Source organism: Chlorocebus sabaeus, chromosome 6, assembly GCF_047675955.1.
Source record: "Chlorocebus sabaeus isolate Y175 chromosome 6, mChlSab1.0.hap1, whole genome shotgun sequence".
NCBI classification, from domain to species: Eukaryota; Metazoa; Chordata; class Mammalia; order Primates; family Cercopithecidae; genus Chlorocebus; species Chlorocebus sabaeus.
In genome coordinates, this window is record NC_132909.1 from 840,692 (window position 1) to 854,584 (window position 13,893).

General features: G+C 45.6%; 1 protein-coding gene across 1 annotated transcript in view; it reads right to left on the bottom strand.

The window, feature by feature from the left end:
* ZNF776 (zinc finger protein 776) overlaps window positions 1–9,835 on the bottom strand; it is a 39,183-nt gene extending 29,348 nt beyond the window's left edge. Inside the window, exons 1-2 of the mRNA XM_073015839.1 lie at window positions 9,619–9,835; window positions 8,954–8,992 (exon numbers count right to left, since the gene is read on the bottom strand). The gene's annotated coding sequence lies outside the window, so the exon portion shown is untranslated. The remainder of the gene's footprint in view (window positions 1–8,953; window positions 8,993–9,618) is intronic.
* Window positions 9,836–13,893: the final 4,058 nt, after the last annotated feature.

Genomic DNA, 13,893 nt, shown 5'->3' on the forward strand with positions numbered 1-13,893 from the left:
AAAAAGAACAGGATAACAGTAATGTTCAGGGAACAAGGGAGATAACCTTAAACTCTGACTGCTGGTGAGCCAGATAGAACAGAGCCATATTTCTCCTTTCAAAAGCAAATAGGAGAAATATCGCTGAATTCTTTTTCTCAGCAAGGAACATCCCTGAGAAAGAGAATGGCCCCTGAGGGCAGGCCTCTGAAATGGCCGCTTTAGGGGTGGCTGCCTTTTGCAGTCGAAGCTGAAAGAATGAAATAAGCCCCGGTCTCCTGCAGCACTCCCAGGCTTATTAGGATGAGGAAATTCTCACCTAATAAATTTTGGTCAGACAGGTTATCTGCTCTCAAACTCTGTCTCCTGATGTTATCAATGACAATGCGTGCCCAAAACTTCATTAGCAATTTTAATTTCACCCCCTCCTGTGATCTCACCCTGCCTCTATTTGCTTTGTGATATTTTATTACCTTGTGAAGCATGTGATCTCTGTGACTCACACCCTATTCATACACTCCCTTCCCTTTCGAAAATCACTAATAAAAACTTGCTGGTTTTATGGCTCAGGGAGCATCATGGTACCTGCTGAGATGTGATGTCTCCCCCAGACACCCAGTTTTAAAATTTCTCTCTTTTGTACTCTTTCCCTTTATTTCTCAGACTAGCCGACACTTAGGGAAATAGAAAAAAACCCATGTTGAATATTGGGGGTGGGGTTTCCCCCAATAGAACTCCTGACCTCAAGAGATCTACCCACCTTGGCCTCCCAAAGGGGTGGGATTACAGACATGAGCCACCACGTCTTGCCACCATATGAACTTTAAATTGTTTTTTAGGCAGTATGGCCATTTTGACAATATGGATTCTTCCCATCCATGAGCATGGAATGTTTTTCCATTTGTTTGTGTCATCTCTGATTTCTTTGAGCAGTATTTTGTTATTCTCATCGTAGAGATCATTCACCTCTTTGGTTAGCTGTATTCCTAGGTGTTTTATTCTTTTTGTGGTTATTGTGAATGAAATTGCATTCTGGATTTCAGTCTCAGCTTCAATGTTGTTAGTGTATGGGAATGCTCATTGTATGGGGAGCAAGGTGAGCCTTGGGGAATGGGCTTGTCTGGCTGTGCTCCACTGCGGTCATGGAGTCTCCTGCTGGCAGGTTTCCAGAGGCCAATGGCAAGAGTGGGTTACTCTGTGCCTGCTCAATTCACCCCCTCCCTAGGAGTCACTGAGAGCTAGGAACAAGTCTTGGGGAGTGGTGAGTTGTAGCCATGTTCAGGGTCCTAGCTTCCTCCCACTACAACTCAGCATCTGTGTCTTCCCTCCATGCACTTCTGTCATCCCTCTGAAAATCTGCTATGAGTGTGCCAGTATTCCCAATGTTCTGGTCCCTTGGTGGCAGATGTTCCTCCTGGCTGCATCTGGCCAACCATCTTGAAAATCTCCGAATAAACTTTCAACTTTTATATCTCTATCCACCTCTTGTTTAAGGCCAATTACTCTTAAATTTGCACTTTTGAGGCTATTTTCTAGATCGCATAGGCATGGTTCATTCTTTTTTATTCTTTTTTGTCTGCTCTGTGTTTTCAAGTAGCCTGACTTCAAGCTCACTAATTCTTTCTTCTGCTGGATCAGATATGCTTTTAAGAGACCCTGATGCATTATTCAGTATGTCAGTTGTATTTTTCTTTTCTTTTCTTTGAGACGGATTCTCGCTCTGTTGCTGGAGTGCAATAGCGTGATCTTGGCTCACTGCAACCTCCACCTTCAGGGTTCAAGCGATTCTCCTGCCTCAGCCTCTGGAGTAGCTGGGATTACAGGTGCCCGCCATCACACCCAGCTAATTTTTGTAATTTTAGTAAAGACAGGGTTTTGCCTTGTTGGCCAGGCTGGTCTCGAACTCCTGACCTCAGGTAATCTGCCAGCCTTGGCCTCCCAAAGTGCTGGGATTATAGGCATGAGCCACCGCGCCCAGCCTGTCACAGCCTGTCAATTGTATTTTTCAACTCTGGAATTGAAAATCTTTTTTTTTTTTTTTTTTTTTTTGAGACGGAGTCTTGCTCAGTCGCCCAGGCTGGAGTTCGGTGGCACGATCTTGGCTCACTGCAAGCTCTGCCTCCTGGGTTCATGCCATTCTCCTGCCTCAGCCTCCCAAGTAGCTGGGACTACAGGTGCCCGCTGCCACGCCTGGCTAATTTTTTGCATTTTTAGTAGAGACGGGGTTTCACCGTGTTAGCCAGGATGGTCTCGATCTCCTGACCTCGTGATCCACCCGCCTTGGCCTCCCAAAGTGCTGGGATTACAGGTGTGAGCCACCACTCCAGCCTTGAAAATCCTTTTAATTATTTCAATCTCTTTGTTAAATTTATCTGATAGGACAGATGGAATTTCTTCTAAATTCCTTCTCTGTGTTATCTTGAATTTCACTGAGTTTCCTCAAAACAGTTATTTTGAATTATATCTGCAGGATCACATATCATTGTCTCTCTGGGATTGGTCACTGGTTCCTTATTTAGTTCATTTGGTGAAGTCTTTTTTTCCTGGATGGTCTTGATGCTTATGGACATTCATCAGTGTCTGGACATTGAAGAGTTAGGTATCTGTTGTAGTCTTCACAAACAAGCCTGGGCTTGTTTGCATGCATCCTTCTTGGGAAGGTTTTCCAGGTATTTACAGGGGCTTGAGTGTTGTGATCTAAGTTTTTGGTCACCGTAGCTCTATTTGCATTAGGGAGCAACCCCAAGCCCAGTAATGCCGTGGCTGCTGCAGACTTCTAGAGGTAACACTGTGGTGGTCATGGATAAGATCTTGAAGAACTCCCTGTATTACCAGGAAGACTGACCAGCATGGTGAAACCCAATCTCTACTAAAAATACAAAAATTAGCTGGGCATGGTGGCAGGCGCCTGTAATCCCAGCTATTCAGGAAGCTGAGGCAGGAGAATCACTTGAATCCGGGAGTCAGAGGTTGCAGTGAGCCGAGATAATGCCATTCATTGCACTCTAGTCTGGGCAACAGAGTGAGGCTCTGTCTCAAAAAATAATAAAATTTTAAAAAATGCTTGCAGAACATTTTCTCATTTTTTCCCTAAATTCTTTGTGTTATGCACAAAGTCATAACATACATTATACACATTTAACTTAATCTATATTATTATTATTATTATTATTTTTTTTTTTTTTTTTTTTTTTTGAGACGGAGTCTCGCTTTGTCGCCCAGGCTGGAGTGCAGTGGCCGGATCTCAGCTCACTGCAAGCTCCGCCTCCCGGGTTCACGCCATTCTCCTGCCTCAGCCTCCCGAGTAGCTGGGACTACAGGCGCCCGCCACCTCGCCCGGCTAGTTTTTTGTATTTTTTGGTAGAGACGGGGTTTCACCAAGTTAGCCAGGATGGTCTCGATCTCCTGACCTCGTGATCCGCCCGTCTCGGCCTCCCAAAGTGCTAGGATTAACACAGGGTCTTGCTATATCACCTAGGTTGGTCAGAAACTCCTGGGCTCAAGTGGTCCTCTTGCCTCAGCCTCCCAAAGTAGCCGAGATTTCAGGTAGAAGCCATCACATCTGATTTAGTCTGTATTATTAACATATTCTCCATGACTTTCTTAAATCCAGGCTATTAAAAATATGACAAATCTAGTCCTTGTTTGTAGTGTTTACTGAGTTTCCTCCTGTAAATTCTTCCAGCAAGAGACTGGTATGTGTTCCAAAAAACAGCTGCAAAAATCTACTCCAGATCGCCTAGGTCTATTGTGAAAAATGAAAGTTAGCTTGTGTAGAATGAGACTTTACAAGGCTCAGTAGAGAACAGCTGTGGAGCCTGTGAGCTGGATGGAAGCTGCAGAGGCCATATAGTGTCAGAGACACTGGCTGGCCAGAAGGCATGGGCCACTCCAAGCATCCAGTGGTCAGTGGAGGCCTTCCACATTAGGAACAACCCTACATCTTAGCAGATACTTTTCCTCTCCCAAGGAACTGGATTTGGGTAGGGGTACAGGACAGAGTGGAACTGGGGCTGGGAGAGATCCCCCTGCAGCCAGCATAGCAACACTCCCTGTGGGTTGGTTTCTCTGACCCTACCTCTTACCTTGTAAGGGATGTGCACTCTCTGAACTCTCTCCTTAAAGTAATGTTCATCTTTCCGTTCCCATACTTGACTGTTGGTCTCCAACAGGTATTCACCTTAGATGGATTTCACCACCACTTTGGGCTGCTTTTCCAAACACCTTGACTCCAGGAAGTCATGCTAGAAGCTGGGGCCACAGCAGGTCACCCCCATCCACTTAAGAGCCTTGATTTGAAGGACTCAGTCCCACGAGCTGGTGGGTCCTGGGTCCTCAATGCACCCCATGTGGGGATGGGGGTTCCATGCTGGGCTCTTTCTTGAAAGATGTGAATGACTTCCTTGCTGTATGTAATAATCGCTTTGAATATTGGAAGAATATTTCGTAATTCTTTTCAATGTTTTTGTGCTGTGCACAATGTAATGGACATTTATACCATATCATTTTCTTTTGAGATAGGGTCTTACTGTCACTTAGGCTGGAGTGCATTGACATGATCTTAGCTCACTGCAGCCTCTACCTCCTAAGCTCAAGCAATCCTCCCACCTCAGCCTTCTGAATAGCTGGGACTACAGGCACATGACACCATATTTGGCTAATTTTTCATTTTTTTTTTTTTTTTTTTTTTTATGTAGAGACAAAGTCTCACTATATTGCCCAGGTTTACCATACACTTTTAAGTTTAATCCACAGCTGGGTGCGGTGGCTCATGCCTGTAATCAAGGCACTTTGGGAAGCCAAGGTGGGTGGATCATCTGAAGTCAGGAATTCGAGACCAGCCTGGCCAACATGGTGAAACCTTGTCTCTACTAAAAACACAAAAATAAGCCAGGCGTGGTGGCACATACCTGTAATCCCAGCTACTCGGGAGGGTGAGGCAGGAAAATCGATTGAACCCGGGAGGCAGAGGTTGCTGTGAGCCAAGATCACGACACTGCACTCCAGTCTGAGTGATAGAGTAAGACTCTGTCACAAAAAAAAAAAAAAAAAGAGAGAGAAGTGAGTGCTCAGGCTTCTCACAAATCCCTCCAACAAATGGGAGAACACAGACATTTCCTTACAGCAAATTAAGGTAGGTCAATGATGCTCACTGTGTGTTCCACCCAGCTAGTAGAAGTCAAATGGCTTGGGCTACAATCCTAACAGTGATAAAAATCTGGCAAGAGCCCCACGCAGATTCGAAAGCATAACACAATTCCTCAAATTTTCCCACATACCTGGAATGTATGTGGATGTCTGAAAGAATGAGGTTCAATCCAGGCAGATGACACTCTTACTGGATGTCCTCCAATGCTGTGATGTTGAATAAGGAAACAGCACATTCCCAGTACATCGAAGGTGTTTTTCTCATGTGAACTTTGTGGTACCTGATGAGGTAAGGCCTTTGGTGGATGGCTTTCTCATATTCAACACACCCATAGGGCCCTATTCCAGTGTGAACTCGCTGGTGTCGAGAGAGACCAGAGTTTCTGCTAAAAGATTTTCCACACTGGCCACATTCATAACGCCTTTCTCCAGTGTGAACTCTCCAATGATCACTGATGTTGGACCTTTGCCTAAATGTTTTCCCACATTCACTGCACTCATAGGGCCTTTATTGAGTGTGAACTCTCTGGTGTTTAAGGAGCGCAGATCTTTGGCTAAAGGATTTCCCACATTCATTGCAGTCATAAGGCCTTTCTCCAGTATGAACTCTCAGACGTAGAGTGAGGCTGCAATTATGACTAAATGATTTCCTATATTCAGTGCACTCATAAGGCTTCAATCCAGTGTGAACTTTCTGGTTGGAATCGTAGGTGAAAAATTTTCCACATTCACCACACTCATAAGGTCTTTCTCCAGTGTGAACAGTATGGTGTTGCCGTAGTGCAGAGCTTTAGCTAAAGGATTTCCCACATTTGCTGCACTCATAAGGCCTTTCTCCAGTGTGAATTCTCTGATGTTGAATGAGGTTAGACCTTTGGCTAAAGGATTTCCCACATTCATTGCATTCATAAGGTCTTTCTCCAGTGTGAATTTTTCAATAGTTATTGAAGCTACAGCTTTGGTTAAAGGATTTCCCACATTCCCTGCACTCATAAGGCCTTTCTCCAGTGTGAACTCTCTGATGTTGAAAGAGGGTTGAGCTTTGGCTAAAGAATTTACCGCATTCTCCACATTTATAAGGCCTTTCTCTAGTGTGAACTCTCTGGTGTTTAATGAGGCTAGAGTTATGGCTAAAGGACTTCCCACATTCATTGCACAGGTAACATCTTTCTTTAGTGAGGGCTCTCTGAGGCTGAACAAGTATGTGTTTGTAGCTGAAGGCTTTGTTGAACTTTCCGCAGTTGTAATGTATTTTTCTCCTGTGAAAGGCAGTCCAACACAAGGTTCTGCTATTTGATTTTTCCCTGGTATGAGTGGCCAGTTGCTGGAGAAATCTTGAGCTGGCCAGGAAGTCCTTCCCAACATCCCTGCAGGTAGAGGGCTTCTGAGACTCACTGCATGTGCAGCTCTTCACTAATGACACTTTGTTCACCTCACTTCTGAAGGGTTTCACTCCAATGTGCTGCTTCTGACACTGATGATTTATATTGGAAAAGAATTGTTTCTCACATGTCCAATACATGTACATTTTCTCCCTTCGATGTGTTCCCTTGTGCTCAGCCAGGGGAGCAATGTTTTTTAAGACTGGGCCGCACATCTCACAGGAGTGGGCCTGCTGGGAAGATGAACTTGGTGTGGGAACCCTAACTTGTGACAGTCTTTCTACAGAAACACTCTGCTCAGAAGGTACCTCCTCATCCTCTGTTTCACACCAACAATCTAAAGACAATGAAATGACAGTGAAGTGCATGCTGACAGTGTAGGAGGAGACAGCCCCAGTACAAATATGTATTTAACACACCCAGAAGGAAGTCCAGGGGATTGCCTGCAGGACAGGAGGCTTGTTTCAAATTGAGCATGAGGCCTCCAAAAGTAGTCCTCCCCGCCTGACTCTGCTCCTTTTTTTTTTTTTTGAGACAGAGTTTTGCTCTTGTTGTCCAGGCTGGAGTGCGGTGGCACGATCTTGGCTCACTGCAACCTCTGCCTCCTGGGTTCAAGCAATTTGGGATTACGCGCGTGCCACCACCCCCAGCTAATTTTTTGTATTTTTAGTAGAGACAGGGTTTCATCATGTTGGCCAGGCTGGTCTTGAACTCCTGACCTCAGGTGACCCACCTGCCTTGGCATCCCAAAGTGTAGGGATTACAAATGTGAGTGACCGTGCCTGGTCGTGTTTGATTTTTTTTTTTTTTTTTTTTTTTTGAGGTCCAGTCTCGCTCTGTTGCCCAGGCTGGAGTGCAGCGGTGTGAACACAGCTCACTGCAACCTCTGCCTCCCGGGTTCAAACAATTCTCCTGCCTCAGCCTCCACAAGCAGTTGGGACTACAGGCGCGCACCACCAAGCCTGGCTAACTTTTGTATTTTTAGTAGAGACAGGGTTTCAGTACGTTAGTCAGGCTGGTCTCGAACTCCTGACCTCATGATCCACCTGCAATGGCCTCTCAAAGTACTGTGATTACAGCTGTAAACCACTGCTCCCAGGCTGGCCCTACTCCTTATCTGAGACTTTGCCACACAGAACCACATGTTCCTTCAGATACCAATGGCCCTATTCCATTTCTGTGTTGCACTTACCAACCTCTCACCAGTCACAACCTTCCTCTATCCACCTAACACTTACTAAAAGTCCAACTGCACTGGTCACCCACCGGAAGACTACTGACTCTCATAGATGACCACATAGTGTGTGACCTCAGGCCCTACTGAAGTCATTACAAAATCCAAGTGCGTCTATAAAGCGGTGAATAAGCACCAGCTTTGGCCTGAATGTCATCTTCTCTCAATACCTCTCTCTCTTGCCTCTGATCCATCCCATGCCCATTCTTCCTCTATGCCACCTGTCAAACTATGCTGCCAATCCATTTTCCCTGCATGGTCACTTGTGTGCCTCATCTGTATCTGTGAAGCCTAATCCCATCACCCAGGTACCGAAGTAAGAGATCCAGCCCACATCCCCCGCTCTTCTGTTCCTGTTCCTCTGTAGCTTCACCATTATCTTGAAGATTGCTCCTCCTAAATGACCACAGTTCACGCACCATAGTCCACAGAGTAGTCACATTATGGATGTCTCTATTGTGAACCCCCGAGATTTTCAGACCTGTGTGTACGGTTGCCCTCTTCATACCTCTACTCAGTGGATGAAACACCTCAGACTCTTACTATGGCCACACAAAGCTCCTGAAGTCCCCCGTGAATATAGGCATACCACAATATTCTCCATCACAGATGATGGAACTTCCTTCTCTATAGCTGCTAAGACTGAAAACTCTGGGGTCATCCCTGAATCCTGTTTTACCACTTCACTGTACAAATTAGAAAACCTAGTAGCACCCTTTTCAAACATGTATTCAGAATCTAACTACTTTTCCTAAACCAACACTCTGGTCCATTAACCCTCACCTGGATTATGGCAGTAGCCTCTACCCTGATCTTCCTAGGACCTCCTTCCATCCCCCTCTGTTCTCCATTCTGCCGCCAGAGGGAGTCTGTTAAGATCTCCCTCTCCTCTGCCTGTCCTGACCCAAACCTCCAGAGTAGCAATTTTAATTTTCAGGCAAGCATGCTATACTGATCCCAATGCAGTTTCACTTCTAAGCATTTGCATGTCTTGGTACTAGTTCCTCATGTAATCCTCCACACCTGTTTACACTGGTTGGGAAAAAATGTGAACACCTCTATATGAAAATCTGACATGAGCTTAGGACCCCGGTTTGGGGTTTCCCCAGTGTTCTCAGACCCAAAGACCTGGGGAATAGTACTTAAGAGTTCTTCAGAACATGTGGGTGGGGGTTGAGACCAGTGAGGGACTGGGACACCTTCCACTCACCTGTATTGGTTCCATAAGAGCTTCTGCAGCCACAGGAACCTGTGGGAAGAGGCAGGCCTTATAAAAATGTGTCCAAGTGGGGTTCAATGAGCTCATGCCTACCTGTCTTTGCCTAGCCCTGGAACCAGATGAATTCTAGTTGAATGCCTACCCACTGTGCCTCAGTGCTCAGTGTCTCTTCTTACCAGCTGTGTGACCTTGAACAAAGGTTCAAACACCCAGTGCTTCAATGCCCTCCCTCATCACTCCCACTAGTCCTGAACAGCCCTTGGAAAACTTAAAATCCTAACGTAGACTGTGCCTTCCTTTTGTTCGAAAGCTCCACGGCTTCTAGAATCCTTACACCAAAGGTACAACTGTTACTCTGCTATTCCAGGCTTAACTCTGCCTCATACAGGTCCTCACAGGACAAAGAGGAGCCCAGGTTCCCCAATCTTCCCAGCTCAATCGTGCCTCCAAGCCTTTGCACGTGCGGTTCCCTGTATTTCTCAAGCTCTGCCCCCTGCCCACCACACCAGGTGTACAAAACAGGGGCCCCAACACCATCGCCTTCCTGTTCCCAACTCTGGGGCCTGGACGGCAGGGATGCGAGCAGGCCCCTCTCACTCTGGGCTTTAGGATATGGGTGGGGAGGGCGGGGGAGACCAGGAGGCCGCAGCGCTCACCTGAGCCTGGGCCCTCAGCGCGGCCGCCTCCATTGGACTTTGGGAATAACGGAGACCCGGGCTTGGCGGTCCCTATCCCAGGGTTGGCCGGGTCACTCGGAGCGGCGCCAAGCCTTAGCCCCGCCACTGTGCAGCGAGGACAACGATCCTTCTCGGTCCCGTCTCTAGGATTCCGCCGCAGCGCTCGGGAATCGCGGATAGAGTGAACGAGCCGGAGGGAGGCCAAACTGTCGGCCTCTTTGTCGGCCGAAAATCCCGCCTCAGCTGTTACGCTGCGTACACAGAAACGCCGCCAACGCAGGTCATTCTGGGAAATACAGCTCTCCCGGATCCACAAACCGCGGGGCGGGGCCTCTCACCGGATTCTAGAGGAAAGGCTAGGCGCCACCGCGAGGGACGCTGGGAAATGACTCCCCACGTCCAAAGGCCAAGCAGCGGATTTGCACCTTCTCAAGTGGGCAAGACTCAGATTTCTGCACTCATTACCCAATTATTAGGAGACATAGTATTTCGGGGTCTGGAACTGAGCATGCTCCCAGAGGCGACAAATTCAAATGAACAGATCGTTCAGACACAAAATGCGTCTACAGTTAGCAGAAGCTAATAATCATTCTATTTAATTCAAATGCATGCATTCTAAAGTATGAGAGTCAGTGTATTAAGCATTCTTGCGTTGCTAAAGTATGCGAGTCAGTGTATTAAGCATTCTTGCGTTGCTAAAAGAAATACCTGAACCTGGGTAATTTAAAAGAAAATAGGTTTAATTGACTCATAGTTCTGGAGGCTGTAAAGGAAGGATAGACCTCCCATCTGCTTCTGTTGAGGCCTCAGGAGGCTTACAATCCTGGCTTTAGGAGAAGGGGGAGGCCGGGCGCGGTGGCTCACGCCTGTAATCCCAGCAGTTTGGGAGGCTGAGGCGGGTGGATCACTAGGTCAGGAGTTCAGGACCAGCCTGACCAAGGCAGTGAAACCCCGTCTCTACTAAAAATACAAAAATTAGCTGGGTGTGGTGGCCTACGCCTGTCATCCCAGCTACTCGGGAGGCTGAGGCAGAGAACTGCTTGAACCTGGGAGCTGGAAGTTGCAGTGAGCCAAGATCGCGCCACTGCACTCCAGCCTGGGTGACAGAGTGAGAATCCATCTCAAAAAAAAAAAAAAGGAGAAGGGGGAGCAGGCATCTCACATGGCTGAAGAGGGAGCAAGAGAAAGAGTGAGTGGGAGAGGTGCCACTTTGGGAGGCCAAGGCGGGCGGATCACGGGGTCAGGAGATTTCGACCATCCTGGCTAACACGGTGAAACCCCATCTCTCCTAAAAATACAAAAAATTAACCGGGTGTGGTGGCCGGCGCCTGTAGTCCCAGCTACTCTGGAGGCTGAGGCAGGAGAATGGCGTGAACCTGGGAGGCGGAGCTTGCAGTGAGCAGAGATCGCGCCACTGCACTCCAGCCTGGGCAATGGAGACCCCATCACACACACACACACACACACACACACACACACCCCGACACACACACACAGGTCATTGGCACTACTAATGTCTTGTGGAGCTGGCAAGTTTTTATTGGTAAGTGACAGCAAGGAGTAAAAAGTATTCTTAGAGTTGCAGGGGTTTTGTCAGCAGCTGTTACGTAAACCTGGTTTACATTACAGCTGGCAGTTTCAGCAGCCAGACTTGCGGAGGATTTCATTCTTCTTTTTTAAAAAAATGTAATTTAAAATTTTTGTGGATACATATTAGGTGTATGTATTTATGGCACACATGAGCTGTTTTGATACGGGCATACAATGAATAATTACGTCATGAAAAATTGGGTCTTCATCCCCGGAAGCATTTATCCTTGGTTTTACAAACAATCCAATTATACTCTTTTAATTATTTTTAAATGTGCAATTAAATTATTGACCATAATCACTCTGGTGTGGTATCAGATAGTAGATCTCATTCATTCTTTCTAACGATTTAATTTTTTAATACTTATTAACCATCCTTACCCTCTACTCTACCCTTTCTAGCCCCTGGTAAACTATCTTCTACTCTCTATCTCCATGATGTCAATTGTTTTGATTTTTTTTTTTTTTTTTTTTTTTGAGCTGGGGTCTCCCTCTATTGCCCAGGCTGGTGTAATGTGGTACAGTCTAGGTTCACCCCACCTCTGCCTCCCAGGTTCAAGTGATTCTCTTACCTCAGTCTTCTGAGTAGCTGGGATTACAGGCGAGCACCACCACACCCAGCTAATTTTTTGTATTTTTAGTAGAAAGTGGTTTCACCATGTTGGCCAGGCTGGTCTGGAACTCCTGACCTCGTGATCCACCCACCTCAGCTTCCTAAAGCGCTGTGATTACAGGCGTGAGTTACTGTGCCCAGCTGTTTCGATTTTTATATCCCACAAATAAGTGAGAGCATGCAATGTTTGTTTTTGTTTTGTTTTGTTTCTGTGCCTGGCTTATTTCACTTAACATAATGACCTCCAGTTCCATCCTTGTTGTTGCAAATAACTGGAGGATCTCATTGTTTTTCATAGCTGAATAGTATTCTATTGTGTGTATGTACCACATTTTCTTTATCCATTCATCAGTTGATGGACACTTAGGTTGCTACCAAATCTTGGCTACTGTGAATGATGCTGCAACAAACATGGGAGTGCAGATAACTCCCTGATATTCAAATTTCCTTTCTTTTGTGTATATATCAAGTAGTGAAATTGCTGGATCATATGGTAGCTCTATTTTTAGTTTTTTGAGGAACCTCCAAACTGTTACCCATAATGTTGTATTAATTTACATTCCCAACAACAGGGTATGAGGGTTTCCTTTTCTCCACATCTTCACCAGCATTTGTTATAGCCTGTCTTTTGGATATGAAACATTTTAACTGAGGTGAGATGATATCTCATTGTAGGGTTTTTTTTTTTGTTTTTGAGACTGAGTCTCACTCTGTTGCCCAGGCTAGAGTGCAGTGTTGGTTGTCTTTCTGGACTGGGTTGTGTCATTGGTTGATTTTCAGAAGCTTGATAGTGTGATTTGTCTGCTACCTTTCAAAAGTGTGATACCTGAGTGAGGCTGTCACAGATAGGCTGATTTTTCAGACCATGTGTATTGATCCATAGTTATCTCAAATTAATTGGAGTTAGTTGTTTAGGACTTTGTCAAAAGAACAGTCTTTTCCATTCTTGAATTTGAAAAAATAAGAACCTTAAATTCTAAGTGCCACCTATTGGTCTTCCTTTAGCCAAACCTGCAGAGACACCATAGACCAGTGGTCCCCAACCTTTTTGGCACCAGGGGCCAGTTTCATGGAAGACAATTTTTTCACAGACGGGGATGCAGGGTGAAGGGGTGGAGGTGGGAATTAATTAGATTCTCACAAGGGATATGCAACCTAGATCCCTCACATGCACAGTTCACAATAGGGCTTGTGCTCCTAAGATAATCTAATGCCACCCTGATCTGATAGGAGACAGAGCGTAGGTGGTAATGCTTGCTTGCCAGCACTCACCTCCTGCCGTGCTGCCCGGTTCCTAACAGGCCATGGACCAGTACCATTCTGCAGCTTGGGATTTTGGGACCCCTGTCATAGATACTGTTTAGGTCTCTATTCGTGGAGGTATGATTTTTCAGTTAATATTGCCATTTAAATGAGTTAAGAGCCAGTTCCTGTCATGGAAAAATAGCCCTAACTGCTAAATTGTATTAGTTTATTGAAAAAAAAAAAAAAAAAAGGTGAGCACGGATCATTTAGGGTATTGTGACAAAGTCAAAAGGTGATGCAGGACAAAAATCATTATATGCAGGACATGTCCTGTGTGTATAGAATCTTGGAAATTTTATTGGTGATGTCTCTCACACTACTAATACATCTGAAAAGCACCTACTCAGAGCTCGTAGGTGTTTCTTGGATGTATATTTTAACAATGAATTATCAAGACAGCACAACTTCACAACTGCTCAGCATTTTCAGGAAAAAAGAGTCGCATTCTGTGGACAAAGTGTGGTCAAGATCCCAACACAACCACGTGCTTAACATCATTCTTTCACTTTTCATACTTCAGTATTCAGGCTCAAACTTTACTGAGATCTTAACTTTGTCCATCTATCACAGATAATTCCTCAGAGTAATGTCTTTCATTATCTTCAAATAACTACAGAATCATTATTAATAGCTTTCAGATTTTTTTCCCCCCAGGGATAATCTCACCTCCCAATACAGACACCGTAACTACAATGACAGGTTAAATGGTAATTGCACTGTGTTTTGCAGTGGTGGATACACTCACC